We start from the raw sequence: 6,610 nt of genomic DNA, 5'->3' as shown, positions 1-6,610 counted from the left end.
CTCCTAGTCAGACCTTCTGCTACAGTCAATCAGTGAGGTTCACCATTCCCTGGCCGCAGACTATGCCCCCTCCTTCTGGACATTTGTCCCCACCTCTCCTGAGTCCTTGCTCTATCCGCCTTCCCCACCACCAATATGACTCCAGTGGGCGCTCATCTCGCCCTCCCAGAACCATCTGTGTTGCTCATTTGTACACGCGTCCTTATCGCTTCAGTTATTTTAGCCCATGATTTTCTTTGGCCTTCCCACTCTGATGACTGAGTGCTGCACCTGTTACCACAGTGAGCAGGCCAGGGCGTTGCCAATGGCCAACGTTCAGAATCTTGTTGGGAAAGGAGCCTGGGGATCATCTTGGGCAAGGCTCTGTGTACAAATCTCCTGTAGATCTTGTTAAAATGCAGCTTCTGATTCAGTGGGTTCTGGGTGGAGCCCGTGCTTCTGCATTTCTAACCACCTCCCGGGAGAGGCCCGTGCTGTGATGCCTGGACCACACGACAGGGGGCCAAGGCCTGCAGGGCTGAGGTGGCTCATATGGGTCATGGGGCAGCGCTGGGCACTACAGCTCCATGGTGGCCCGAGCATCTTCCTCAGAGGAATGTCCACGTTTCCCAACCTGGATGGCCCAGTTCAGGAGCTTCTTGGTGAGACGCTTCAGGGCAAGTGGCATTCTCCGGGCACTTGGTCTTCGGGTTGAGGGGCGGGATGTGGGAGGTGTCATGGGTGAGGGACTCAGACCTCGAAGGGTGGCATTCATGGCATTCACCATGTGCTGCTTCCGGATGCCACTCCATCTGGTCTGGTAGTCCACAATTGGGAAGGTGGGGGGGGGGATGTACTCATCATAAAGCACAGCTCTGTGGTAGCTGATGATGCTATATCGAGCCAAGGAACTGATGTGCCCCTTGGGTCCTGTGCCCACCATCTCTCAGTCAATTGCCACCATTTTCCCTGGCATCTTCTGGGATGCTTCAGAGCATTTACGCTCTAAATGAAATTGGGTGTTCTTCAGGGCATTTCTCTGAGCAGGGTTCTTCTGGGGACCCTTCTTCTGGGGGCGAGCTGGGTGGCTCCCAGTTTTTGGAAGAGCACTCTGGTCCTCCCCCAGCAAATCTACTTAAGCCACAACAGACCCACCCTTCCGTGAAGGGGCAGGGGTCAGCCAAGGCACCGCAGCTTTCCCATCCAGGGACCACTCTGCTCCTCTGCTGGAGGCAGTGGTCTTCTTTGGAAGGGGAGACCCCTTCCAAGTGCCATCCGCCGTGGGGGGTTTCCCTTTTCTTTGGAGGTTCTGAGTACAATTTAGGCACCTCGCGGGGCTGCTGGTTCTTCTTATTCAGAAAGCCTCTCGTTCCAAGAGCCGCCTCTTCTTGACAAACTTCCAGTGCTTGGCCTTCCCCTCTAATGTCTTTTTGGGGGGAGGTTCACTAAGATCCGAACTGAGGAGTAAGGTAGACATGAGGACAGGGATGGTGGGAGAGCAGTTGGGAGGAGTGGCTTACTAAAGACAGGAAGATAGAGGACTCAACCTCTGCTGAATCCACAGGCTGACGTCTGGGGATCTGTTACGTCCTGGGGAAAAGACTAATCCTGACAATGGAGCCCAGAGGCCCAGGAAACAGTAAGGCCCATCTCCAGAGGATTTAAGATTGGGAAGGCATCAGAATGACCACCAAGATTGGGAATGAATCTGTAACGTGAAATGATGTCAGGGTGACGGTCTGCGCCAGGAATCTTGGGTTCTAGCACGGCCCCACAATTCACCAGCTGTAGGGGCTTGAGAAGGTCACTCCCCCTCTCTCAGTCTCATTCGCACCTGGAGTGGGCTGTAGGACCAACCAGCTTGAACTCTGTGTCTGGAAAGCCAGAACAGGTGAGCCCTCTGGATTACCCAGGCATCCCTGTGCGGCTCCAGGCGGGGGAACCCTCCACACGTGTCTCATGCTCTGCTAAGAGCAGAAGCGCCAAAGAAAAAATTTTTAAACGTTTATTCATTTTTGAGAGACAAAGACAGAACACTGGGGGAGAGGGGCAGAGAGGGAGGGAGACACAGAATCCACAGCCTCTCTGTGAGCACAGATTCCGATGTGGGGCTTGAACTCACGGACAGCAAGATCATGACCTGAGCAACACTTTGACACTCAACCGACTGAGCCACCCAGGTGTCCCACCCCTAATTCCTTTAAGTGGCCCTCTGTGTGACAGAATGCTATGCTCAGTCTTTGTTCTGTCTGAAGTTTTAGCTTTCCTTTTTCTTTTTTAAGTTTATTTATTTGAGTGAGGGAGCAAGTAGGGGAGGGGCAGAGAGAGAGGAGAGAGAATCCCAAGTGGGCTCCACACCATCAGTGTGGAACCTTACGAGGGGCTCAAACCCACGAGCCTTAAGATCATGACCTGAGCCAAAATCAAGAGTCGTGCACGTATGTGACTGAGCCACCCAGGTGCCCCTGCAGTTTTAGCCTTCTTTCTACAACAGACTTTATGTATAGATCAGAGTTTTTCAAACTCAAAAAATTATTTCCAGGAAAAAAATTACTCTGTAGCCCTAACAATAAATATTCGACTTGATAGTCTGTATAACTAGAACATCCCCAAACTTTGGGACTTTACAGGCAAAAGAAAATTCCAAAAACAAAGGGGGAAGGGGACCAAAAAAGCAGTACCAACATTTCACTTTGTTCAATAAAGAGACTGAAAACTAGTTACTCCTAATATCTCATTATATGAAGGACATTGTGATGCCAAAACATATAGGAAGAACATAAATCTTAGATCAAAGGATAATTCTTTAACTGGGCTAAATTGTAGCTTTTAAGGGAAAACTACGCTACACCTGTGTTTTCTAATTTTGTGACAAATGCAAACTTTGACTCAAGTTCTAGTTTGACGGAAGCATTGATTCTGTAATCCCTTCTGTTTATAGGCGATGCAACTAAGATTCTCATAACCATGTGACTTGCTCATTGTCACCTGCTTTACTGGCATAGCCAGTGCTCTCCACTGTTCTTGTTCACCTCCACTCAGCATAGTGAAATGGCAAAGTCTTGGACCAAAGAGACGTCAGTTGGAATCTCAGAAGTCATGATCTCACAGACCGTGAGTTCGAGCCCCGCATCGGGCTCTGTGCTGACAGCTCAGAGCCTGGAGCCTGTTTCAGATTCTGTGTCTCCCTCTCTCTCTGCCCCTACCCGCTGGCACTCTGTATCTCACACAAAAATAAAATAAAACGTTAAAAAAATGTTTAAAAAGTACTTAAAAGTAAATAAAAATTAAAATTAAATAGCACATATAAACTACCTACCAGGGTTAAGAGGCTCCTCTTGTAAACATTGGTCAGCTTCCTTTCCAACAAAGAGCTTTGCATAGTGAGTCCTATGTCATTGATAAAAGTTAGGGTTCACATTATAATTATAATAATAACAATTACTATTAGACATTAAGTATCAGAACAATGGAGTCTACTCACTACATTTATAGAACTAAAAGGAACATCTCAAATTATTCTTTGCAAAACAAGAATAGTCTGCTTGCGGGTAATTTCTCTAACCTCAATTATCCCAAGAGGCAGTTAGAAATTTCTCTCACTAAATAAGAAAGAAATATTAGGATTTTTTTTTATGTTTTATTTTTGAGAGAGAGAGTGTGACTGGGGGAGGGGCAGAGAGAGAGAAGGGGACAGAGGCCTTGAAGGTGGCTCTGTGCTGACAGCAGAGGACTGTGTACAGAGTCCGATGCGGGGCTTGGCCTCATGAACACTGAGATCATGACCTGAGCAGAACTCAGACACCTAACCAACCGACTGACCCATCCAGGTGCCCTTATTTTTTCTTTAGAGTGAGCTCCACACCCAACATGGGGCTTAAACTCACGACCCTGAGATCAAGACTCGCGTGCTCCACCAACTGAGCCAGACAGGAACCCCAAAATTAGTTCTTTTTGATAGCAAACACTGCATAGGAAGAGCTAGAAGCAATAGAATCTAATAATATCTACCATCATCTCTTTTTTTTTTTTTCCTTTGGTCTATTTCCACTTATTAAAACATATTTGTTTAATTTGGATGATAAGACCCTGAGGGCAAGAACTCTTAGCTCTATTAAATTCTATTGAATGGAGCGCCTGGGTAGCTCAGTTAAGCAGCTGACTTCAGCTCAGGTCATGATCTCACAGTTCATGGGTTCTATGCTGACAGCTCAGAGCCTGAAGCCTGCTTCAGATTCTGTCTCCCTCTCTCTCTCTGCCCTTCCCCTACTCACACTCTGTCTCTCTTTCTCTCAGGAAAAAAAAAAAAAGTAAATAAATTCTATTGAATGATGGCAACTTTACTTGAACATCCCCGATCATTTGGAAGTTCTTACCTAGTTACTCTGCTTTAAGACTTGATCTGACTATAGGGAGCACACAAATTGCGTAAGGATCAGTCAGAGACATTGGTCATGTCCTCATGTACTACTCACAACCAAGAAAGAGAAATGTTGGGACTAAATCTTCAACAGGAGTGAATTTGGTTTGCTGGAATGTTTTCACAAAACTAACGACCATCTTTTGTTACTTGAAAAATATTAAAAAATACAATCTTCTGGAAGGGTAAACAAAGCAAAAGTAATACCTACTAAAGTACACTTTCCCAAGCAAAGTTGTAATCAAATACTTGAAATATTTTGTAAACCAATTTGGATAAATATCTTCATATTTTCTAGAGATTTTTGTACACCAGTTGCTCATACAGAGTCCAAGGGCATGCATATCTGGATCTGGAGCCTCCCTGATGAACACTTCACTATGTAAGGGAAGAAAAATAATCTGAGTGTTTTTACGCTTGCTCTGATGAAGAGCAGAAGGTCATGGAAAGACATGATAGGACAAAGGGCATAAGGGAAGTGTATCGTAAGCAGCAGAAAATCTAGCAAAGCTAAAATTTATTCAGATNAGAGGGTTTTATTCTACCTTTTAAGTAATCTCTACTCCCAACATGGGGCTTGAACTCACGAACCTAAGATCAAGAGTTGAGTGCTCTACGGCCTGAACCAGCCAGGCACCCTGTCAAAGGAGAGACTTATGACCTGCTTCAGAGGAAGGTCAGAAAGTTCTTCCTGAACATGCCATTTCTCAAATCCCTCCAGCTTTAATTATGCAATACGCCAAACGACCACATTTTGTGGGAGTATTTCCTTAACCCCACTGTTAATGTCCAGTATCAGTTTTCTTCATAGAAGTACCTCGATTATTTGACTACAAACATTTTGCCATAACGAGTAGCAAATTTGTTTGGGGGGCTGTTTATAATCTCCAGCCAGGGCCAGCAAATTTTGTCCCAGGTCAAACCCAGCCCAGTACGCGTTTTTGTAAATAGAGTTTTATTAAAACACAGCTGCTTTCATTCATTTGTGTATCTGTGGCCGTTTGCCATGACGGAAGAGCCGGGAGAAAGAGACCACATCCATGGTCTTTCACGCAAAGTGAAAGTCATAATCACAATGGAGGCTCTACTTTTTGTAAGTAGTAAATGAAAGGGGTTTTGTTTCTGGCAATGTTGCATTAGGGAGGACGCCATGCTAAAGGGACAGGTCTCAAAGCTTTCAAAACCATGGCTCTCAAAAAGAGAAAAATCAGCCACGGGCATCTTCCTTAGCTGGATGTCAATACGATTTTAATTACCTTTACATTGTATTTATTATTTTTTAATGTAAACTCTGTGTCCCATACAGAACTCGAACTCACCACCCAGAAGCCAAGAGCCACACGTTCCACTGACCAAGCCAGCCAGATGCTCCTACAACGTTTTCAAGTTCTATTAGTAAATCTTCCTGATTGTTGGGAGAGGCAGTGGATGGGATCATATAATAAAGTGGACTTGATCTGTTTATATTATCAATATCATATAATTCAGCCCATATAAATGGATTAGTTAGCAAAGCTTCCTCCTCACTCCAACCCTATCCTCATCCCAGAAGCTGCTTAACAAAACCATAAAGTAATTAACCGGATGAGTACATTCGTATGTACATATAACTACTAAATAAATAATCTAGATAGTAAATCTCTGGTGCTACTTACCCTAAGCAGGTCACATAGAGGGGCCCCTGTGAAAAATAACTCAGGCCATAAAATCTGGAGTATTTTTCCCTAGCGAATTTCATCTCAAGTTCATATCTTTTGAAACATGTTAAAATGAAAATTATGAAACAGATTTGGAAAAAATTAAACAATTTAAAAAAAAATATTTACTTATTTTTGAGACAGAGACAGAGGGTGAACTGGGTCGGGGCAGAGAGAAAGACGCAGAGTCCCAAGCAGGCTCCAGGCTGAGCTGTCAGCACAGCTGTCAGCTCGAACTCAAGAACTGAGAGATCATGACCTGAGCTCAAGTTGGATGCTTAACCAACTGAGCTACCCAGGCGCCCCAGATTTGAAAAAACTTTTACCATAAATACCCACTAACCAAACTCTACATTAACACATTTTTCCTTTAGTCAGATGAATACAGACTTACCACTTTTAGATGTAGAATTTGATGAGATTCGACATATGGATAGTTACGTAGCCACCACAGTCATGAGCTAGAGCTGTTCCATCATTCTGGAAAGCTCCCTCCGCCACCTCTGCAGTCAAT

At 44.8% G+C, this 6,610-nt stretch overlaps 1 pseudogene; it reads right to left on the bottom strand.

Moving 5' to 3' along the window:
- Positions 1 to 556: 556 nt before the first annotated feature.
- LOC144219247 (interferon-stimulated 20 kDa exonuclease-like 2 pseudogene) lies at positions 557 to 1,456 on the bottom strand (annotated as a pseudogene).
- Between the last annotated feature and the right edge of the window lie 5,154 nt (positions 1,457 to 6,610).

The sequence above is a fragment of the Crocuta crocuta genome, unplaced genomic scaffold, assembly GCF_008692635.1.
Source record: "Crocuta crocuta isolate KB4526 unplaced genomic scaffold, BGI_CrCroc_1.0 scaffold118, whole genome shotgun sequence".
NCBI classification, from domain to species: Eukaryota; Metazoa; Chordata; class Mammalia; order Carnivora; family Hyaenidae; genus Crocuta; species Crocuta crocuta.
The sequence above is the reverse complement of the archived record's forward strand: the minus strand, read 5'-3'. Positions and strand labels throughout refer to the sequence as shown.